At 38.0% G+C, this 25,409-nt stretch overlaps 1 long non-coding RNA gene across 1 annotated transcript in view; it reads right to left on the reverse strand.

Annotated features, from left to right (window-relative positions):
- LOC132594575 (uncharacterized) overlaps window positions 1–25,409 on the reverse strand; it is a 703,896-nt gene that overhangs the window by 447,849 nt on the left and 230,638 nt on the right. Inside the window, exon 3 of the long non-coding RNA XR_009560781.1 lies at window positions 7,888–8,027. This is a non-coding gene — a long non-coding RNA (uncharacterized lncRNA). The remainder of the gene's footprint in view (window positions 1–7,887; window positions 8,028–25,409) is intronic.

Raw genomic sequence — 25,409 nt, forward strand, 5'->3', positions numbered from 1 at the left:
GCAAATTAAAATCACAATAAGATATCACCTCACACCTGTCCTAATGGCCATCGTCAAAAAATCTACAAACAACAAATGCTGGAGAGGGTGTGGAGAAAAGGCAAGACTTGTGCACTGTTGGTGGGAATATAAATTGGTGCGGCCACTATGGGAAACAGTATGGAGGTTCCTCAAAATCTAAGACTAGAACTACCATATGATCCAGCAATTCCACTTTTGCATATTTATCCAAAGAAAATGAAAACACTAATTCAATAAGATATATGCATCCCTTTGTTCACAGCAACATTATTTACAATAGCCGAGATATGGAAGCAACCTAAATGTTCATTGACACATGAATGGATAAATAAGATGTAGTACATATATGCAATAGAATATTACTCAGCCATAAAAAAGAATGAATTTTTCCCATGTGAGACAACATGGATGGACCTGGAGGGTATTCTGCTTAGCGAAATGTCAGGTAGAGAAAGACAAATACTATATGTTTTCACTTATATGTGGAATCTAAAAAAGAAAACAAACAAATATAATAAACCAAAAACAGACTCACAGATACAAAGAACAAACTAATGGTTACCAGAGGGGAGTGGAGTAGGGGAAAGGTAAAATAGTTGAAGGGAATTTAAAAGTACAAACTACCAGTTATAAAATAAGCTAGAGGGATGCAATGTAGAGCACAGGGAATACATTCAATATTTTATAATAACTTTCTATGGTGTGTAATGTATAAAAATAGCTAATCACTGTGTTGTACACCTGAAACTAATATATTATTGGAATTCAACCATATTTTAATAATTTTTTTAAAAAAAAGAGAGTCAGAGGCTGCATGCTGGGCATACGTTGGTATATCAGAGAGGGATAGAGAGCTTCCATTGGGGGAGTGCCTGATAGTCTGAGCAAGGATAGAGACGTGTAAAAGTGGAGGGGCTATACTGGAGGCAATAGCAGAGGATGGAACATTGCTAATATTAGCTCCCATTTACCCATGTACAAGCCACTGAACTAGATGTTTCCCAGAGAATTAGAGGATTCATAGCTAACGTTTATAATTCTCACTTAAATTATTTATGGGAAATGGTATGAACTCCATTTTATAGACAAAGGCTTGAGCATATGAAAAGGCATGATTATAACCCAGGCCTAACTGGTTCCAAAGTCATGCTTCTTGCTTCCTGAACAAATGGCTTCCATGCAAAGCAAGATGGAAGGCTTGGATCTTCCCCTACCCTTCAAATGATCTCTTCTGAGACTTCTGCCTATTATTTAGATCTTCTTTTAGGTTGAGTACATGTTTCAATGGCCAAATGTCCAGACCATACAGGATCTCTTGGCCTATGAAGATTATACCTTCTCCTCAGCTATTAATTTCCATAGGAGTCAACCCAGTGGTAACTCCAGAACTTCTATATGGTGAGGAAATGTAGGTATGGTGATCTGCTTGGAGATCTACCCAGGGAATCTCTCTCAAAGATGCATCTTCATATCAAGCTTTTAAGCACATGCTTCTTGCTTTGATTTACGTGAAAGGTTCTACTTTCTAATTACTGGCCTACTTTTTACATTTTATTTTTATTGAAGTAAAATTTATGTATAGAGAAATCCACGTCTTAAGGGTACAAATGTAATGAGTTTTGACAAAAGTATACACTCCTGTAACAAAACCCAAGTCAGGATATGGAATATTTCTATCCTCCCCGAAGAAAGTTCCCTTGTTACCTCTTCCCAGTGAATCCCTCACGGCAACCCCTAGCCCAGGTAACCACTGTTCGGATTGTTTTGTCCATTCCTGAGATTCACTGAAATGGAATTATAAGCATATACTCTTTTTCCTCTGGTTTCTTTCATTCAACCTTGTGTATATAACACTGATCTATTAATTGATGAGTACATTCTTTCCCCATCATATTTTTTTGGCCAGCATTAACAAAATAAAGTAAATCCTGTCATTTGTGACAACATGGATCAATCTGTAGGACATTATGCTAGGTGAAACGAATGAAACACAAAGGAACAAATACTAAATTACACCTATATGAGGAATATAAGATAGTCAAACTCATAGAAGCAGAGCACAGAATGGTGGTGAAAAAGCACTGGGGGAGGGGGAAAGGAGAAGGCCTTGGTCAAAGGATGCAAAGTTTCAGTTATATAGGGTGATTAAGTCCTAGAGATCTATTGTACATCATATGGCATATAGTTAACAACACTGAATTTTACACTTAAAAATCTACTAAAAGAGTAGATTTTATGCTGTGCTTTTATCTAAACAAACAAGAAGTGGGAAGAAACTTCATAGGTAATGGATATGTTTATGGCATTGATTGTGGTGATGGTGTCATGGATGTATACTTATCTCTAAACTCATCACACTGTATACATTAACTATTTACAGTGTTTTGTATGTCAATCATACCTCAATGAAGTGGTTTTAAAAAAGGCGATCTGGACTTCCCTGGCAGTCCAGTGGTTAGGATTCCGCACTTCCACTGCAGGGGGCCTGGATTCGATCCCTGGTCGGGGAACTAAGATCCTGCATGCCGTGCGGTGTGGCCAATAAATAAATAAGTAAATATTTTAAAATTAACTTTAAAAAAAGACGGATCTATGTTTCACCATGCATCAGTAATTCATTCTTTTTGCTGAGTAGTATTCCGATGAACGCATACAGCATAATTTGTCCATCCATTCTCCTGTTGAGGGATATGTGGGTTGTTTCTATCTTGAGGGTATTTTTTAAAAAGCTGTTATAAATATTATGTACAAAGTCTCTTTTGTAGACATATATTTCTCCTGGAAAAAGTGCCTAGGAGTCAAAATGCTGGGTCACAGGGTAGATGTATGTTTAATCATAAGAAAGTGCGAAAGAGTTTTCCAAAGTGATTGTAACATTTTATACTCTTACCAGCAAAGTACAGGAGTCTTGGTTACTTCACATACTAATAAAGCTTTGCTCTTGTCAATCTATTTAATGTTAGCCACTCTAGTGGGTGTGTAGTTGTACCTCCCTATGGTTTCAATTCACATTTCCCTGATGACTAGTGAAACTGAACATCTTTTCAGATGCTTGATCGGGCTGGATTCTTTTTGTAGTGGTAGACTATACATATCCTCTGCCACTATTAGCCTGATGTATTTGTGGATTGAGAATGGCAGGGCTAATGGAGGTTATGAGATGGCACAATGCCCCTCCGTCAAGCAACCTCTTACCATGTCTACCCCAAGCAAAGACCCTGCTACTACTGCTGCCGCTGCCACTGCTGCCTTTGCAACTGTAAAGTAGTGGTCTTTTTGCTTGAGCAATTACTTTCTCAAGTATCAGAATTATAGTTCTATTTTTTTCAATTAGCTTATAAATCAAGCCAAAAGTTAGTGTTCTTCCATCCAGGACTTAAACTCTTAAGTTTCCAGAAAGGAAAAAAGGGGAATCAACTTTTGAAATTCACCGTTCATACACAGATTTATGTCCCCATAATCAGCCCAGGGCAATGGAGATGCTCTTAACACTGTATAACTGCGTTGCAATTTAGGTTTTACTGAGTTTGAACAATGGAATCTCCAAAAAGTAATTTAAAAATTAGGAGAGAAAGAAAAAGCAACAAAAGATATGGAGAAAAATCAGATAGACGAATATGAAGCAATGGTTACCTTTTCAGTGCAGAAATGCCTACATCTGGTGTGAATGAGTTTAGCTCAACTTGCCTTGGTATGAACTTGTTTTCTTCCAGCCAAATGAATTTTGCATAGTAAGGCTTAAGGCGAGGGGAGGATTAACAAATCAGCTGGATACATTTCAGAAGCCTGAATGTTGTAATGGGAAGGGATCTGCAAGGTCATCTAACACAACTCCCTGCAGAGTGCAGGAATCAAGTCATGGAACCTAGATGTGTTCCTACCTTTTAAAGTCCACTGGTCAGAGTGACAGCCTCTGGAGCCACACAAAATATCAATAAGTCTATTGTCTTCTACATGTCAGCACTTCCTAAGTTACAAAAGGGCTATATGCCCTCTACCTGCAACTCAGATTTGACCCCCTCAGTTTCTTCAGCCATTGCTTATAGAAACCATTAGCCATCAAGGGCATCTTTGTTTATCATACTCCAGTTTGTCAATATTCTCTCTCTATATCCCCCACAAACCCCATATTATGTAAGTCATCTGACCAGCACAGGTGATAGTGGGACCATAACCTTCTAGAAAAGATACAATGTACTCTCAGATTACATGAGCTTTTTGGTCAAAACACCAGCATTGACTGGTTTTGCCACTACAGTCAGCTAAGCCCATAGGTTTTTTCACAAGCAGTCACTTCAACCTTAGTCTTTTATTTTTTTTTCTTTTTTGGAGGAAGAGGGCGTTAAGTACAGAACTTTTCATTTGCTCTTATTATACTTCATCTTGTTAGTTTCAGTGCACTGTTCTATCCTGCCAAGATTCTGTCATACCCCGTGAAAATTCTTTGTAATTTCACTCTTCCTTTTTGCTGGAAAATCTTTCCATAGGATCTCAGCACACTTCTCTGCTTTAGAACCTAGCACCTAAAGGATACAACTGAATCAGTCCTTGCTGCCTCAGGTTCTTAAAGAGTCATCAGTGTGAACATCAGTATTCACTGCCCAGGACCTTAGGAATGAAGATGATGATACAGGAAATAAGAACATTGTTCTGCAATTTTATTGAGCACAGGACATCATACAGAGATATTTTTGTTTCACTAAATTCCTGATATGACATCATTTTATTTCTTTTTCTTCTTTTTTCGGAGAGGGAGAGGTAATGGCAATAAACCATAATTCTGTGTAACTAAGGGTCCGAGTTAATTGTATTGAATTTAATTGGGACTTCATTGGAATGTAACTTAACCAAGTTACTAACTAACTATGTAACATCTGAATTTTGACTGAGAATATTATCGACTCACTAACAAAAAAGATATCAGGTCGAAAAAGTTCCATCGGAAACCAATGTCTCCTACCCTTGGAAGCAGAAGAGTGGGGTAACTTTGCTCTTTGATCTCGCCTCCTTAGTCCCTCAATATCAGAGCTTTCTAAAAGGCTAACTTTGTAGTTTATGTTTGCAGCAATAACACAGGTGAGTGAGGGTTAACTAAAAAACATTCGTCTATTCAGAAAAGATTTAAACTGTTATAATGCAAGTATTCTTCATGGAGATTTGACATCTCCCACATTACCACTCAAGAGAGTGTATACCAAAGAATTCATGGTGAGTATGTCAACACTCTATAGCCACTTTTCACAAAAGCGCTAATGCACACCCCTCCCCCACTTCCCTTTAAATCTAAATTTTTACCGTTTTACTAAAACTCTCATTGCCTGAAACTAATCAGAAATTTCTCTGAATCTTAGTTCATATTTTATGGTCTCCCTTTACTCTTTTTTTTCCTTTAATTTATTTTTGGCTGTGTTGGGTCTTCTTTCCCGCATGCGGGCTTTCTCTAGTTGTGGCGAGCTGGGTCTACTCTTTGTTGCGGTGCACGGGCTTCTCATTGCAGTGGCTTCTCTTGTTGCAGAGCATGGGCTCTAGGCGCACGGGCTTCAGTAGTTGTGGCACGTGGGCTCAGTAGTTGTGGCTCACGGGCTCTAGCGCGCAGGCTCAGTAGTTGTGGCGCACGGGCTTAGCTGCTCCACGACATGTGGGATCTTCCTGGACCAGGGCTTGAACCCATGTCCCCTGCACTGGCAGGTGTATTCCTAACCACCATGCCACCAGGCAAGTCCCTTTATCCAAAATCTTGGTTTGGATAAAAGTCTAGTAAATTACACATACTCAACCAAAGGAGGTTTAAATCCTCCAAATAACTTCCCTCTGATGAATACCAATCAGGCAAAAGTTCCACTCTTTGATCAGAAACAACTAAAGACCTTGGATAAATTCATTAAAAGCAAATTCTGGTTTTGATTAAACATGTTGCTCTCTTCAAACTTTATTCATTACCTATAATATGTGTCATCTATCAAAATAGTTTTAAAAATAAATGTTTAGAATTTCTGCCCAAGGTTTTTAGAAAGCTCCACTTCTCCCACCATACTCCCAACTGTCAGAACCTAAATAGAATATTTCAAAGTGTCCATATACCGATGTATGGCAGGAGCATGAGGTTAAGTTAGAGAGATCTGCTTTCTAATCCCATCTCAGCCTCAGTCATCTCACTGTTAATATTAGGATAATACAGGTCTCACAAGGTTATTGTTAGGATAATTTCTATAAAGTGAACAGTATATAGTATAGTAGCTGCTCAATAAAGACCAGTTGCTTTACCACTTATACCTAGTCTCATCCCTGTGGCAAGGTCAAACACTAAATATTATCTATACAGAGGAAATTCAACAATAAGATTCAGATTTCACCCCTGCGGTCACATGAACCTTTCTTTCAAGTAAAATGATATGCCTTCATCAAAATTATCAGAGACTACATGAAATGAGAGGAATATCTGAATTTTAACACACTCTACATTATGTGGGAGAAACTCAAGTTCAGCTAGCCTCCGCACTTAACTAGGGTATAGGGGTTTGCTTAAACACATAATACTTTTCAAAGCAAAGATAAAGCTCCAATTCATGGATTTACTCGTTGCAGTTACTTGTTCTGGATATGTGACAACTTGCTGTGTGTGTGCATATGTGACTGCGACATATTTATACTTGTGTTTTTGTGTGTGTTTTATAAAGATGCTTATGTTTTCTCTTAAATCAAGCTAGAAACCTTTTGAAATCAGGGATGCTATCTCTGTTATGGGAAACCCACAACGTGAATAGCGTACATGTCTTCCCCATTAGACTGAGCTTTCCTGCCTAACAAGGGCCAAGTCTCCTGCAACCCAGCTCAAAAGTCTGACCCACAGATGTTGCTGACTGTCAATCCCTTGTTGATTAATTATGTGAGCATGGAGCAGAGCCTGGAGATTACTTATAGATCCTGAGAGCAGCTGAGTATGTATCTCAGAGACCTGTGTCACACAACACTGAGCCCTAGATTTAGGATGTCCATAATGACGTCATTCCTGGGTGAGGTGCTTAAATGGCTAAAGAAACTGCAGATGTTCACCTTGCATTAATAGAATCACAGTCAAATGGCTGATAAAATGCATCTACAGAGAAGCACACTAAGAACATGACTGGTGGGGAACTTTCTTGGAACATATACAACACTGGGCTGGAATTCAGAGACCACCTGGGTTTCTGTGCTGACACTACCACTGATATTTCTGTGACCACATCTAATTTACTTCATCTATCAGGGTCTCAGAATCTAGATCGTTAGGAAATGAGTAGATGAGACTCTAAGTGTCTTCCCAGGTCTACCAGTCTAAAGTTGAACATTAAATCAAAATAGATGTTTCTATCTCAGAACTCAGGCTAAAATCAGAATCTATATATCCAGGTTAGCACGTGATCAATTGCTGCTTTGGTCTTGAATTGTTTCTCATACGTTCAGCTGGCATCCCGGATACAGGAATCACAGCTCCCACATCTGTATTTTAGGCCAAAACCTAGGCCACGGCTGCTGAAAGTAGTCTGGGCTTTTAAAAATATCTGTGTTGATTGATTGATCTGGAAAATGAGAAATCTGACTACTGATGTGGCCTCACAGCTGTGATGTCGAGAGTAGCAAGGTGATGTATGTTAACATTGGCACTGCTCTGAGCTGCTAAATGAGGGATGGTGTAAGTTCAGAGTAAATGCACAGATCAGGATCAATTTTCCATTTCCTTCCAAACGTTTCCACCGCCCAGCAAACAGGGAATAACATGATGGGGTCTGCTGGCTCTTTTGAAAACCTATTCTTTTCAAGAAGCCTGGTAATTCTCTGTCTCACCATAAAATGGTAGTTAAAAAAAAGACTTTCTTGGAGACCTACCTCAGTAGTGGGCACCGAGATCAGTCACATATGGTTTGCTGTGAGGGATTCCAGAGACGTTCTCTGTCCCCAACTCTGCTCAACAGCCTCTCTCCTTACGGCTCTTTATAGTTCCTGAGATTCTCACCTGGGAGTCACCTCTGTGGAGAGAAAAGGCAAGACATTCATAGTTTGGATGATGGGAAGAAGGACAAGCAATATGTGCAGGGCACTCAAGGAGATAAGAGGTGTTACGCTACAGCATTTCTTTTCTTCTTTTCCCCACAATTGCATCAGGACTAGAACCAAAGTGGGGAGGGGTAGCCAGAACAGAAAATACAGCTTCTCTCCTTCAGATGAAGCAAAATGACAACTTAAATATGACTTATAAAGGTAACAGTTGTCATTTTATTAGACCCTGGGTATATCATGCAGCCACCCAGCCTCTGACTTCCTCAGTGGAATCCACACACTTTCACCATCTCTTCTGCTACAACGGTAATCCAAAGCAACATCACCCCTCACCTGGATTTTTTTTTATCGAAGTATAGTTGATTTACAATATTATATTATTTCAGGTGTACAACATAGTAACTCAATATTTTTATAGATTACTCTGCTCTTAAAGTTATTTAAAAATACTGGCTGTATTCCCTGTGCTGTACATTACATCCTTGTATCTTATTTATTTTACAGCTGATAGTTTGTAACTCTCAATCCCTTTCCCCAGTTGTGTGCTTCCCCCCAACCTTCTCCCCACTGGTAACCACTAGCCTGTTCTCTGTATCTGTGAATCTGTTCTGTCTTGTTATATTCATTCGTTTTATCATCAGCCTCTTTAACTGGTCTCATTGTTTCCACACGTGCCTCTTACACCTACCACACAGCGGCTAGAATGATTGTTCAGAAAATGTGACTCCCCGGGTTAAAACTCTCCAATGGATTCCCATTGAAAGTGGAATGAAATCCTAAGTCTTTTTCATGGTCTCTTGACTATCTCCGTGACCTTACATCCTATCTCTCTTTCTTTCCCTTTAAAGTCCACCTACACTGACTTTCATTCAGTCCTTTGAACACTCTGAGCCTGTTCTTATCTCAGGTCATCTTGCACTTACCCTTCTGCACAGAACTTGCTTTTATGAAATTGCTTTAAAAAACATATTTATTTTCCACACTTCTTCACTAAGTGATAAACTCCATGAGGGAAGGGTCCTTGTCAGTCTCGATATTTATTGCATCCTCAGTGCTTGGGCCATAGCTGAAATATAATAATCACCTAATAAAGCTTTGTCAAAAGAATGAATAAATGGCAAAAGGAGCCAGCGAGTCATGAAAAGAAGTGTAGATGAGTAGGCCAAGCAGGCACAGCTGAAACGAGCTAGTCTGGCCATAGTGAATCAAATCATCATGCTTTTGTGACTTTCCTTAGAAATCCTCAGCACGTCAGAAGCAAAAAAATCGGGCGGTGGAGGTTATCCAGGGTTTGGATTGGCAAGGCAAGAACTTTGACAGACTGTTGAGGGGCTAAGGAGTCCCAGGATGTTAGTGAGCACATCATCGAAGCAGCTGCCCACAGAGCCCAGGTGAGCACGCAGACAAACCCCAGTGGGAGGTACAGAGCTGGAAGAATTAAGGGCTTGAACTAATTAAGGGCTTGAAGGTGACGATGGGACTAAAAAGAGAACACTCAGTGGGAACTAAGTGGTAAAGAGCCATAGAAGCACAGGAGATTGTGGTTAGAGAGAAGGATCGGAATTCAGGATCATTGATCAGGGCTCTTCTCAGTGATGATGGAAGGTACTTGTGGCTGAAATGAAGGGAGTATGGAGTTGGGGAAGTAAGTTCAAGGCCAGGATGGAAAGACCTCCTCAATCATTTAGTACTGCCTTACTTAGCTATAACGTGTCTCCCCCGACAACACTGTGAAAATTAATAGACCATTCAAATTTACAGTAGACTCCCCACTCCTTCAGGTACAGTCTACCTCATCATTCAGGGCCTATCTAGAAAAGTTCCTGATACAAACTGACCCCTGACTTTGGAAAACCTGGGGTAGAATTAAGTATAAGGGGACTTCTCTCTAGCTTTCTTTCATCTGCATTTTCTCCACCTCTTTGGCCCTAGCCCTAGTTCTAAATCTTTCTTTTTCTATGTCAAAAAAGATCCAACCTTGGTCAGAGGACCCTAATGGAGCTGATATCTCATCTAATTGACGGTAAGACGAGAATGGCTTAGGACGACTTAAAGCCTTACCAATGCCAGGCTACATGAAAATTTTGACAGCATCCTTCCTGTCTTAACTCAAATCAATGAATAGTAAATAAGGTGGAAATTTAGAGCCATTGTCAGTGTCCACTTTTGCTAGACTTAAGGTCATCTCCAGCGGGCATTATCCCCAGGCTCCTCTGCTGTACTACTGAATATTCATGTGGAATTAGGATCTCTTGGCAGCACTGCCATCTATTTAGATTAAACCTGGATTACAGGCCCTCTGACTACACGGGATCAGGAAGGGCAATGAAATCTCAGAGCAAAGAAAATTACTCTAATCCCCACTCATCTATTTGGCTACTGACATGCCCCCCGAGGAGAAAGTATCCCTCCCTGGAGCATGAGATCCTTAGGGACAAATTTCTCAGTGCATCATTTTCAGATCCATTAGGACTAATGTGCATGATGGTTGCTAGGATACTATAAATCGGGAAAGAAAACATCATGTAACAGTAGGTGCAGGGAGGCAGGCGCTGGCCTGTTTTGCAGACTATGTACTGGGCCGTTACTTATTAGCATCATGATTAGGATCATTTCCAACAGCTCCTGTCTATTTTCCTTCGGGAAGCTAGGATGTGATTGCATTTCAATTGGTAAAGAGTGTTTATAATTCATATTTTTCGAGAAGTAATTGAATTTGTGAAAGTTGAGCCTCATAACTATTACTGAGGAATCTATTAATGAGTAAGAAGGAGGCTGGGGTGTGCAAGTGTATGTTTTTTCCCCTATTAAATGGCAACTTCAATTTGGGAATGAAATCACCCTCCATTGATTTGCAGTGTATTCTGCCATCGTCCAGATAGCACTTTCAAAGAGTTCTGTAAATGAGATTTGTAGCTGGGGTAATTGCTGCTGCAGAAGCATGCAGTAGAAGGCAAGCTTTCTAACTGCCACTTTCTTGATGTAACTTAACTACCTCCTTTCCAAATCAAAGCTGAGTGACAAAGAAGACGAAGTTCTGTTTGATTTTTGCCCTTGCTGTTTATCTCCTAGAGGCAGGAGACACTTCAGGCGACACTCTGATCTCCATCTCACTTTATGATATTAATTACCTAGCTAGAAAAATTTTTTAATGTTTTAGCAGGTAGCTCAGTCTTAATGATCACAGCCTAATTACTGTTTAGAGTTGGGGATCTTCTCTTAAAACTAACAAACAGTAACCAATCCTTTTGCAATGATTTTTCAATGCTGTGGCCCAAGAGAACATAAATAGCTCCTTCTTGGATAGGACTTCCTACTTGTAAGTGCGGTGCTTTAATGAGGGTTAGGGAAAGACTAAAATTCATCTCCAAAGACTGACTCAGACTACATCCAAATGCCTGCTATTCGTTGACAGTGGACACACACCACCTGGGTCAGCAGTTAAAAAGCAGACTCTTCATCAACTACCAGTCCCTGCGTCTGAATGCCTGGGGAGGGCTCATTTGGAGAACACCACACACCTGGGACAGCGCCCTCGCCCACCAGTATCATACATAGAACCAAGAGGTAGGCTGGTACCATACTGGGTCTGTATCATTTCTCCTTCTGCATTCACAAGTTTCTGTTATAAGGAATTGACACCTATCTGCCTCCCTCTCTATTTTCCACCTCTCACCACAGTTTGAGATTTTGGGGGGAGGGTGCACGTTATTATTTATTACTTTGGCTTCCCACAGTCCTTATAGATTTTTGCACCTAGCAAGTGCTTAATTAATAGTTAATTAAGCTGTCACTATAGTAAATATTAAGAATTAGGTAAAATAATTCTTAGTGCCTTTGCTATAATTGAACACGCCTGGATGAATCAAATTATCTTATCATCTAAAAATAAATTTCAGCCAGCTTTGAAATCTTTGCTGTTTCTTTTTTATAAAGAGAAAGGGGAAGACAAAAAGCTTTCAAAAATAAATTTTAAATTCTACGGACAAAAGATCCTAATGATGATGATGGTAAAAGAATGGCAGGGGTGAAGGTTATCATTTGCCCAGGTCAGAGTACCTTCCCACCTAGGCCCTTTGCTTGCTGTAACTTAAGGTCCTAGCATGCCCCCTAACGTTGTCAGAACTGGGTCAAATTGTCTACAAAATATAGTTCTTCAGTAATACATAATAGGGAACTGCTCTCAGGGAAATTGTGCAGACACAGTGAGGAGCCATAAGGAATGGAACAGAAATGTCAGCCTCGAATGTATCTGTCAAAGTAAGCTATCTACCATGAAACTTGCCTGGAGGAGGACGAAAGACTGGGCTCTCTCATTTGTTTTTTCCTATTATTGGTACAAGCTGCTAAGAATGACTAAACACTTCCAATCCCTAAAAGTCACAGGAGATGACCACTGGTGGCCAAGTATTTAGTAATGATTCAACTCAGCTTGACACAATCGTGGGAGAGCAGCCTGACTGAAGGATTTGCTTCCTTACAAAAGTGACGAAGGAGACTCCTTTTCTAGCCTCTATTTTATCAACCTTAATTCTTATTTCTTCCTACCAGCTGTCTCCCACCATTCAGACAATTTGCTTGGCAAACTTAAAGGGAAGAAGAGAGTAAAATAAGCAGATAACTAGATGCAGGGCCAGGCTGTCAGGAATTCAGGGTCCCTAGAAGCAATTCGTGTTGTAAGAAGTCAAGGGAGGAACTTAACCTTGAGTCAGCCAGTTCTTCTGGTCATTGCGCACACAGGTTTTTCTTTTTTTTCCTCCCAAGAAATGCAAACAGCATCTGCGTGTGAGCATGGGCAGCCTGTAAAACCAAATTTGTAAGCAACGGAGTGAAGTGTCTGCAAGCCAATCACGATCCTGAGACAGAAGTGAGAGCAAAGCTTTCAGAAAGAGTAACTGTCCCCCAAATAGGACCAAAATAAAGTAAATGGATTTTATTTGCAGTAATTTGAAAAGTATGGTCTGTGTATTCCTGGTGTCCTCCCAGAGATCTTTTCATAGGGTCTGCAAGGTCAACATTATTTTCCTAGTAATACTGAGATATTCCTTGCCTATTCCCGAGGGTTGGCATTTTCATGGAGGGTGCAAAAGCAATGGTGGTAAAATTACTAACCGCCTTAACATTAGTCAAAGCACTGACACCAAACTGTGATTAGTATCATACTGAGTAAGGGCTTTTCTACAATACTACTAATAAAAACTGCTTATACAAGTTCATCGATATACTTTCCTTTCAAAAAAAATCTTGAAAAATAAGACGTTCTGCCTTTATTACATTGTGATGCCCGTGAGAAAATGTTTCTGGCTTTGTCAAAAATGTTTAAATTCCGTATGTCTTTCATGTCACAACAGGAATCTAAGATATACTCTTCTCTATACTGATAGCTAGTGTATATTAAAATACATATAATACATAGTTATAGTTATGCTAAAAGAGCTAGTCTTCATAATTAGGCTTTTAACATGCATATATGATATGGACAACGACCAAAGAAAGTCCAATGTTTTTACAAGGGAACAGCCATTTTCAATTCCTTACATGGGATCTCAAAAATAACTTAATAATCCCAGAACGGACTCTGCTACCAGGCAGGCTGAATTTTGAGTCCCAGCTTTGCTACCCCTGTGCTCCAGTTTCTCCATTTTGCTTAAAGGGCTGAGAGGATGAAATGAGTTAGTATGTGCAAAATGCCTAGACCCATGCCTGGCACATAGTAAGTGCTATGAGTTAATTTGTGAATTGTTTGAAACTGAGACCATCGGTGAGTACCAAACACAGTATTGTTAGAAACACATGATGGGAGTTCATGGAGGCCAAGTGTATGTCTTGTACTTTAGCAGGTATCAGTAAAATCTAATTAGCTCAAGTCTCAGACTAAGAAAGTATTACTTTCTTGGGCCTATCTAACTTCTACTGGGGTTTTCCCAGTTTGAAACTGGGTCTTTGTTATTCCCTGAGGGTGTGGGCAAGTTCAGTACTCAATCACATATAATATTTTCCTCTGGTTTTATGCCACTTTTACCAGCATACTGATCTATTTTCTTCTGCCACAAGATTTAAGTTTCCAGGGTTAGATCCTGACTCCTACTTCTATGACACACTATTTTGTAAATCTGGTTTCACAACATCTCCCTTTCTTACCAAAATGTATTTATTTCTAAAATTGTCACAAAATCATTTAACAAAATCAAATGCAATGCACTCTTTAAAAAGAAAAGTCAAATACGACCTCTGGGGTATTGACAATGTTCTATTTTTCGAGCTGGGTAGTGGTGGAATGGGTGTGTCCTCTGTGATAGTTTATTAAGCTGTACATTCACGTTTTGTGCACTTCTCAGTATCAGATCTACTGCACAATAGATTTAAAGGTAAAATGAAAGAAACAGATAAAGGAAAAATGTCATGTATGTTCCTTTAGGAGGAGATACAACATTGCTACAGTTTAACTCTTAAATTATGAATTATGTTAGGACACTGATTTCAAAAATATTAGTATTCTTGCTTTAACCTTTGACACAGCCTTAAATCTGTTACACACAAGGCTCCACATCAATGCAGAGATCTGTTTCCATTGTTTTAAAATTCCACTCAAAGGAATAGCTCATTTCCAGAAGCTGATCTCAAAACAAGGCACAGAATTGTGGCATCATGTTATTTCAAACTGTTCCAGCAGGAGCTTAGGCTAGCACAGTATTTCTCCCCCAAGTATTGCCCATGGTCACTGAGAAAGGTGGCTCTGGTTTGAGACAGGTACCTAAGAGTAACACCATCTGCTTGAGGAGATTGTTGGTTTTGAATCTCCATGGCTTGCTAAAGCCACCTGCAATGCTGATTCTGAAATCCAGTAAGACGATATATATATAGCAAATGACAGCTGGCATTTGGCTGGTATCCTTCCTTGTAAATCTTTGTAAATCCTTCAACAATTTAACCATCCCCTTTGATCATGTTTTCCATTTCATCTTGTAATGTTCTAACTTCTGTATTCACTGATCTCTAGCTTTTTACAGTTATGAGAAACTATATATTTGAAATGAAGCTAGCTTTTATAGAAGTGGCTACATTTCTTTAAATTTTCTTTCTTCCTTATCCTTTATTCACTTGCCTTGGAATACTTGACTTTTCTTTCTGAGAAAGTCATTTGGGAAAATAATATATGAGACTTTTCCTTTCATAATTTGATGTGTACCTATCACGTTATATCTCCTGACACTTTACAACATGCAACTAACTTCCACTGATAATTAATGTTTGCAGTCATCCATTTTTATTAACATTTTGAATAGTGACCATGCTATAAGAACAAGAAACTGTATAGGCTGGACCATATAAGTGGAGTTTAGTGATGACTTTGTAAAAATGCTTACATCAGCAGGAATGGAGAAAAAAAAAAGCACCTTCAAAAAGCCTCTCCTCTACAAAAACAATGAGAACATTGGCAAAAATTATAAGAATCAACTTTTTCAAAACTCTGGAAATTAATGAAATGGCTGCAATAACCTTATGAATATTTATTTGAGAAAACTGTTTGAATATTGATAAAAGCAGTGACCTTTGTGCCATTTTAACATTGCCAAGTCCCATTCCCTTTCCCCACCTCCACAGCAGCCTTGAAAGCAGCAATTTTTAATCATAATGATAATCAGCAGCCTGACAGCCACTGCAGAGGGTAGGATGGGGTTGAACCTCCTTCACAGCCCCATTTCCAATGAAGTGTCATTATTTGACCTACCCAGTGATTCTCTGGAATATCCTATTGGAAGTCTTCTCTCTAACTGACCTAAGAGATCACTCAGTATGAAGAGCATTTTCCTAAGGGGGATTTGTTTAAAATCATTCTTAGCAACTGTTTAACATTAAGGATGCCTAATGCAATGGATGCCAGTTGGACAAATGGTAGGATAACCAAATATCTTAAAAGGAAAAGGTGGGAAATTAGATATCCCTAGGAGTCTTTGAAAAGCTCCTACATTTTCCCATAAATCTAGAAGACCATGCTCATGTATTAGTCTCTGCATATGCCCAAGGCTATACACATATTCAGGAAAGACCTAAGGCTCATGCAAAGTCCCTAAGTCATGACTTCTACCTGATTCAGAGGCTCTGCATAAAATAAACACCAAGGCAAATATTACCAAGCTGATAAGTATCAACTGGCTGAGTGTTGAAGATGTGTTCCAAAATGCACAAATAGCCACCCAGTAAAGAATGGGAGTCTCACAGGTTCCAGGAATGTAAGAAAATCTGTCTAATCATTAGCTCACTAAGATAACTGAGCAAAGACTTCAAGGGCCATACACAACAAAGAAAACAGAGTTTACAGAATTACTTCAGAAAAGTAACTATATCACCCCAAAACACTCAGAAACAAATCCTTGGGAAGGGGGAATATCTAATTTCCTGATTTTACACATTATTTAAAATGTACAGTTTTCAACAACAACAACAAAAGAACATGCAAACAAATAAGGAAGTATGGCAAATATATAGGACATAAAAAGTAAAAAGAATCTGTCCTTGAGAATATCTAGACATTAAATTTACTAGACAAAAACTTTAAACCAGCTGCTATCAATATGTTCAAAAACGAAAGGAAATTATGCATAAGAAATTTTTATAAAGGATGAGGACAACCTTTCACCAAATAGAAGATACTAACAAAGAAACAGAAATTACTAAAAAGTATATAAGAATTCTGGAGCTGAGATGTAAATAACTGAAATTAAAAAACCCACTAGTAAAGCTCAACAGATTTGAGAAGGCAGAGGAAAGAATAGGGAACTTGAAGATACATCCACAGAGATTGTTCAGTCTGAGAAACAGAAAGCAAAAAGAATGAGGAAAAATGTACTGAGTCTTGAAGACCTGTGGGATATCATCAAGCATACCAACATACACATAACTGAAGTCTCATAAGGAGACGAGAAAAAAGGCAGAAAGAATATTTTAAAGATATAATGACTGAGAACTTCCCAAATTTGATGTAAAATATTAACCAACACTTTCAAGAAGCTCAACATAAATGGGTGTTGAATTCTGTCAAAAGCTTTTTCCTGCATCTATTGAGATGATCAGATGTTTTTTCTCCTTCAATTTGTTAATATGATGGATCACATTGATTGATTTGCATATATTGAAGAATCCTTGCATTCCTGGGATAAACCCCACTTGATCATGGTGTATGATCCTTTTAATGTGCTGTTGGATTCTGTTTGCTAGTATTTTGTTGAGGATTTTTGCATCTATGTTCATCAGTGATATTGGCCTGTAGTTTTCTTTCTTTGTGACATCTTTGTCTGGTTTTCGTATCAAGGTGATGGTGGCCTCCTAGAATGAGTGGGAGTGTTCCCCCCTCTGCTATATTTTGGAAGAGTTTGAGAAGGATAGGTGTTAGCTCTTCTCTAAATGTTTGATAGAATTTGCCTGTGAAGCCATCTGGTCCTGGGCTTTTGTTTGTTGGAAGATTTTTAATCACAGTCTCAATTTCAGTGCTTCTGATTGGTCTGTTTCTATTTTCTATTTCTTCCTGGTTCAGTCTCGGAAGGTTGTGCTTTTCTAAGAATTTGTCCATTTCTTCCAGGTTGTCCATTTTATAGGCATATAGCTGCTTGTAGTAATCTCTCATGATCCTTGATGTGGCACATGGAATATTACTCAGCCATAAAAAGAAACGAAACTGAGTTATTTGTAGTGAGGTGGATGGACCCAGAGTCTGTCACACAGAGTGAAGTAAGTCAGAAAGAGAAAAACAAATACAGTATGCTAACACATATATATGGAATCTAAAAAAAAAAAAGGTTATGAAGAACCTACGGGCAGGACAGGAATAATGACACAGACCTACTAGAGAATGGACTTGAGGACATGGGGAGGGGGAAGGGTAAGCTGTGACAAAGTGAGAGAGTGGCATGGACATATATACACTACCAAATGTAAAATAGATAGCTAGTGGGAAGCAGCCACATAGCACAGGGAGATCAGCTGGGTGCTTTGTGACCACCTAGAGGGGTGGGATAGGGAGGGTGGGAGGGAGACACAAGAGCGAGGATATATAGGGATGTATGTATATGTATAGCTGATTCACTTTGTTATAAAGCAGAAACTGACACACCATTGTAAAGTAATTATACTCCAATAAAGATGCTAAAAAAAAGCACAACAAAATCTGTGTAGTAAAAATGCAAAGGGATCCTCACCTACACAAATCATAATCAAACTGATGAAAACCAAAGACAATGAGACAATCTTGAAAGGTACAAGAGAGATGCACTCCTCATATGCAAGAGATCCCGAATAAGATTAACAACTGATTTCTCATCAGACAACATAGAGTCCAACTGACTGAAATGAAAGGATACTGGACAGTAATTCAAATCCACATGAGGAAATAAAAAGCACTGATGAAAGTACATACATATATAAATGTAAAAGACAGTATAAATATATTTTGGTTATAACTCTTCAAGACTGAATCAAGAAGAAAAATTTGCACAAACTAATTACTAGTAGTGAAACTGAATTTCTAAAAACAAACAAACAAAAAGACTCCCAGCAAACAAAATTCCAGGACCGGAGAACTTGACATGGGAATTCTACCGAACATATAAAGAAGAGCTAATACCTATCCACCTCAATCTTTTCCTAAAAATTGAAGAGGATGGAACACTCCTAAATTCCTTCTACAAGGCCAACATTGCCCTAACATAAAACCAGAAAAAGACTCTACAAAAAAAAAAAAGAAAGAAAATTACAGACCTCTATCTTTCATGAATATAGATGCAAAACCCTCAGCAAAATGTTACCAAACCGAACCCAACAATATATAAAAAGAATCATACACGATGATCAAGTTGGATTTATTCCAAGGTCACAAAAAGGTAAAATATACACAAGTCAATCAATGTGATACACCACATTAAAGAAACAAAGGATAAAAATCACGTGATCAGATTCTTTCCCCATATAGGTTATTACAGAATATTGAGTAGAGTTCCCTGTGCTATACAATAGGTCCGTATTAGTTATCTATTTTATATATAGTAGGGTGTATACGTTAATCCCAATCTACTAATTTGTCACTTCCCCCCACATTTCCCCTTTGGTAACCATAGGTTTGATTTCGAGATCTGTTAGTCTGTTTCTATTTTGTAAATTAGTTCATTTGTATCAATTTTTTAGATTCCACGTATAAGTGATATCATATGGTATTTGTGTTTCTCTGTCTGACGTACTTCACTTAGTATGATAATCTCTATGTCCATCCATGTTGTTGCAAATGGCATTATTTTGGTTTTTTTAATTGCCGAGTAATATTCCATTGTATATATGTACCACATCTGGGATATATGTATTATAACTGATCCACTTTGCTCTACACCCGAAACTAACACATAATTGTAAATCAACTATACTCCAATAAAAATTTTCTTAAAAAGAACAGTTTTAGAAAAACAAAACCAATTCCCCAAAAATGTTACTCTGAGTATATTCCAGACTGACTTTTCAAAAAAATAACAAGCTTCAAAGTAAATAGATGTCCCTGGACTCCAAGGGGAAAAGGGTCATAGATTCTCAAGAGGAGAAATGAAAAATAGGGACTCTGCTCTCTCCATCACCAAAGAGTTAAAACTTGCTCAGGTAACTGAGGGAAGAGCCAATCTCAGGAATTTAGCAGGGAAGGCTTGAGAAATTATGTCTCAAGCCCCCCAGACACAACCGCTTCTATTGCCTTCTGAAGTCTGTCACAAATAATGGAATAAAGTATGCACAGAGTTAACAACAACAAAAACAATCACATGATCATCCTGAAGCGTAAAACAGCATTTGACAAAATTCAACTTCCATTAGTGATAAAAACTATAATCAAAGTTGGTATAGAGAAAATATATCTCAACATAATAAAGGCCATTTACTACAAACCCACAGCTAACATCATATGCGATGGTGAAAACTTCCAAATTAAAAAACTAGACAAGGATTCCCACTCTCACCACTTTTATTTAAAAGTCCCAGTAGTCAGACAAGAAAAAGAAATAAAAAGTATCCAGATTGGAAGGGAAGAGGTAAAACTGTCATTGTTTGCAGATGACATGATAGTATATATAGAAAACACTAAAATCTGTGCCAAAATCTATTAGAATTAATAAATTAATGCAGTATACTTGCAGGATACAAGATTAAAGTACAGAAATCTGTTGCTTTTCTACACATTAATAATGAACTATCATAAACAGAAAGCAAAAAGACAACCCCATTTTAAATTACATCAAAAACAATATAATACCTATGAATAAAATTAACCAAGGAGGTGAAAGACCTATACTCTGAAAACTATAAAACACTTATGAAGGAAATTGAAGATGATACAAAGAAACAGAAAGATATCCTAAGCTTTTAGATTGGGAATATTGTTTAAAATAGCCATATTACCCAAAACAATATACAGATTTATTGTAAGCCCTATCAAAATACCCATGACTAATTATTAGAGAAATGCAGATAAAACTACAGTAAGGTCTCACCTCACACCAGTTAGAATGCGCATCATCAGAAAATCTACAAACAACAAATGCTGGAGAGGGTGTGGAGAAAAGGGAACCCTCTTGCACTCTTGGTGGGAATGTAAATTGATACAGCCACTATGGAGAACACTATGGAGATTCCTGGAAAAACTAAAAATAGAATTACCATATGACCCAGCAACCCCACTCCTGGGCATATATTCAGAGAAAACCATAATTCAAAAAGACACATGCACCCCAATGTTCACTGCAGCACTATTTACAATAGCCAGGTCATGGAAGCAACCTAAGTGTCCATCGATAGACGAATGGTAATGAAGATGTGGTACATATATACAATGGAATATTACTCAGCCACAAAAAGGAACGAAATTGGGTCATTTGTAGAGACGTGGATGGATCTAGAGACTGTCATACAGAGTGAAGTAAGTCAGAAAAAGAAAAACAAATATCGTATATTAACGCATATATGTGGAACCTAGAAAACGGTACAGGTGAACCGGTTTGCCGAGCAGAAATTGAGACACAGAAGTAGAGAAAAAACATATGGACACCAAGGGGGGAAAGCGGCAGGGGGTGGGGGTTGTGGTGGGATGAATTGGGAGAGTGGGATTGACATGTATACACTGATGTGTATAAAATGGATGACTAATAAGAAAAAATAAATAAATAAAAAATAAACATTAAAAAAAGAAAAAAACAAAAATGAATTGCAAAAACAACCAGAAAATAATGAACAAATGGCCAAGAAAAAATACCCATGACATTTTTCACACAACTAGAAAAAATAATCCTAAAATTCATATGGAACTACAAAAGACCTCATTTTGCCAAAGCAATCTTGACAAAAAAGAACAAGCTGGAGGTATCACCCACCCTAACTTCAGACTATACTACAAATCTACAGTAATCAAAACAGCATGGTACTGGCAAAAAAACAGACTCATAGATCAATGGAACAAAACAGATGGCCCAGAAATAAACCCACTGCACCTATGGTCATTTAATCTCCAAAGGACATGACAAAGGAGGCAACTATAAAATGGAGAAAGACAGTCTCTTTAGTAAGCTGTCCTGGGAAACTGGACAGCTACATGTAAAAGAATGAGATTAAAACATTTCTTCACACCATATAACAACAAAAAAAAAATCCTCAAAAGGATTAAAGACATAAATATGAGACCTGAAGCCTTAAAACTCCTTGAAGAGAACATGGGCAGAACACTCTTTGACATAAATCATAGCAGTATTTTTCAGATATTTCTCCCAAGGCAAAAAAAATAAAAGGAAAACAAAACAAATGGGACCTCATTAAATTTAAAAGCTTTTGCACTGGAAAGGAAACCATGGATGAAAAATGACAACCTACTGAATAGAAGAAAATATTTGCAAAATGATATGCCCACAAGGGGTTAATATCCAAAATATATAGACAGCTCATACAACTTAATGTCAAAAAACAACCCAATCAAAAAAATGGGCAAAAAGACCTGAATAGACATTTTTCTAAATAAGACCTACAGATGGCTAATGGGCACATGAAAAGATGTTCAACTTGGCTAATTATTAGTAAATCAAAACAACAATTAGATATCACCTCAAACTCAGATCAAAAGTCTACAAATAACAAATGTTCAAGAGGGTATGGAGAAAAGGGAAAACTTATGTACTGTTGGGAGAAATGTAAATTGGTGTAGCCACTGTGGAAAACTGTATGGAGTTTCCTCAAAAAACTGAAAACAGAACTCCCTTATGATTCAGCAATTCTACTCCTCAGCATATATGTGGAAAATGAGAGAACACTAATTTGAAAAGATATATGCACCACAATGTTCATAGCAGAAACATTTATAATAGCCAAGATATAGAAGCAGCCCAAATGTCTACCAACAGACAAATTGATAAAGATGTGGCATATATATATTTATATATATATATAAAATACAGCAATATTACAAAGTCATAAGAAGAGTAAAATTCTGTGATTTGCAGTAATGTAGGTGGACCTAGAGAATATTATGCTTAGTGAAATAAGTTAAAGAAAAATTGTATATGATATGACATATATGTGGAATCTAAAAAAATAAAACAAACAAATGTATATAGCAAAACAGAAATAGACTCAGAGATACAGAAAACAAACTAGTGGTTACCAGTGAGGAGAGGGAAGGGGGGAGGGTAATCTTAGGTGAATGGGATTTTTTTATTAGTTATCTATTTTATACATATTAGTGTGTATATATATATATATATATATATATATATATATATATATATATATATATATATATCCCAAATTCCCAATTCATCTCACCACCACCCACTCCTCGCTTTCCCCCCTTGGTGCTCATATATTTGTTCTCTACACCTCTGTCTCTATTTCTGCCTTGCAAACCAGTTCATCTGTACCACTTGTCTAGATTCCACATATATGTGTTAATATACGATATTTGTTTTTCTCTTTCTGACTTACTTCACTCTGTATGAAAGTCTCTAGGTCCATCCACATCTCTACAAATGACCCAGTTTTGTTGCCTTTTATGGCTGAGTAATATTCTATTGTACATATGTTCCACATCTTCATTATCCATTCATCTGTCGATGGACATTTAGGTTACTTCCATAACCTGGCTATTGCAAATAGTGCTGCAATGATCTTTGGGGTGCATGTGTCTTTTTGAATTATGATTTTCTCTGGGAATATGCCCAGCTTAATAAATTTTAACTACTTAGTGTAAAAATCCCTAAACTTGTTGTAGCAAGATCTACTTCTAGTCCTAGTTTTGCCATTAATTTACTGTACTTCACTGGCCAAGTCACATTACCTCTATGTGCCCCAACTTCTGTACTTCTAAATGAAAGCTGAACTTGATCTCAAAAGTCACAAGTCCTGGGCTTCCCTGGTGGCGCAGTGGTTGAGAGTCCGCCTGTCGATGCAGGGGACGCGGGTTCGTGCCCCGGTCCGGGAAGATCCCACATGCCGCGGAGCGGCTGGGCCCGTGAGCCATGGCCATTGAGCCTGCGCGTCCGGAGCCTGTGCTCCGCAACAGGAGAGGCCACATCAGTGAGAGGCCTGCGTACCGCAAAAAAAAAAAAAAAAAAAAAAAAGTCACAAGTCCTTTCAGCTCTAATATTCTATTCATTAATTCACTTATTCAACAACAAATATTTACTGAACACAAGCTATGTGCCAGACACTGTGTTGCACTCTGGACGTGGTGTGGTAAGAGAAAGATCCTGCCCTCATAAAGTTTACATTCTAGTGATGGGAGATAGATAATGCTGTACTGTGGATGGAGAGTGAATGGGGGCTACTCTACATTTGTCTGAGATCTAAATGGTATGGAGGGATCAGCCACGTGAAACATTTGGAAGAAAAGCTAAGGTTGTTTCTGACAGAGGAAACAGCAGCTGTAAAGACCCTGAGGTAGGAGGAAGCTTGGAGCGTTACAGGGAGTCAAGCAGAAAAAGATGGTCAATGTGACTAGAGTGTGGTGTGCAAAGGGCAGAGTGGGACTGGAGGAGACTGGAGAGATTATTAGGAGCCATGATCACACAGAGTCTTGGAAGCTGTAGGTTACATGTTTGGATATTATGTAGGTTACAATGGGAAACGCTTAAGAAGTTATAAGGGGCATGATAAGGTCAGTTTTATATTTATAAAAACATTACTCAGGCTCCAGTATGAAAAATGGCTTGTGGGAAGGAAAGAATAGGACAGGGACACCCAATATAGACGCTAGAGCTTACAACACACTAACTTTAGGACATTATATGCTAACCTGATAATCAGAACTGGTTAATATAACTTTCTTGCCAAAGGGTATAACTCTTCAAGATCGCATATGTAATTGGTAAGAATCCAGTTGCTGTGACATAAATATTCATTTCATATGAAAAGAAAAAATGTCTGTATTATATAGTACCTTATAAAGGACTCTATATCAGTCCATTGAATTCCCTTTTAGAATTTTATACACAGTTAAACTCTAGTCAGAAATACAAAGACAGAACATTAGGATGATACACACTTTTCTGTTTCTAAATTAGGGTTAAATCTTAGACTTGGGAACAAAAGAATTAGCAGTGATACAATTTATTGTTAATTTAGTAATACGTTAACATCCCTGACTAAAGACTAAAGCCCTCATGGTATTTATTGCTTCAATAAACATGCAATTAGATTGGGGAGAAAAGATCAGCCCAGCTGGCGTCTACAGATATATACTGGTCCTCAACTGTCATTAGCCGGAATTTCACCTACTGTCAACAACATCTTCTAGGGGTAAATCTCAGTTGCCTGGAAGATCTACTTTTCTGGGATAACTCATAGCCCCAAAATGCTTTACATTCTTACTATGATAGCAAGAAAAAAGAAACTGCAATACCACTGGCAGCAAAAATATCTACTAACAGTATTAGGCATGATTTATCCTCACAGGAAAAAAAGATGATAATAGTTCTTATTTTATTTACCTCTCTCAATGTGGGATGAAAGTAAAAACCAGAAAACAACAGAACATAGCCTCTCAAGGCTTCCTAACCCACAGTGTTAAGTTTTACAATCGAAGAGAAAAGGTCTATACAGCATGTATATACTTAAGAAACACGAGCTGATGCTATTAGAGATTTGAAATTCTGAAATTCTCATAATTTTCCAATCATTCTGTATCTTTAAATGTAAGATTTTAGCTAAAAATCAAGATAATAAGGATATGATACTGAGACAAGTTACCATTTTGTGGCAACTGCGTAATATAGCTCAGTGGAAAAGTATTCCATAAAGGCTGCTGGGTACATAGCTAAACCTGACTTTCACCAGGAATCAAA

This window comes from Globicephala melas, chromosome X (genome assembly GCF_963455315.2).
Source record: "Globicephala melas chromosome X, mGloMel1.2, whole genome shotgun sequence".
Lineage (NCBI taxonomy): Eukaryota > Metazoa > Chordata > Mammalia > Artiodactyla > Delphinidae > Globicephala > Globicephala melas.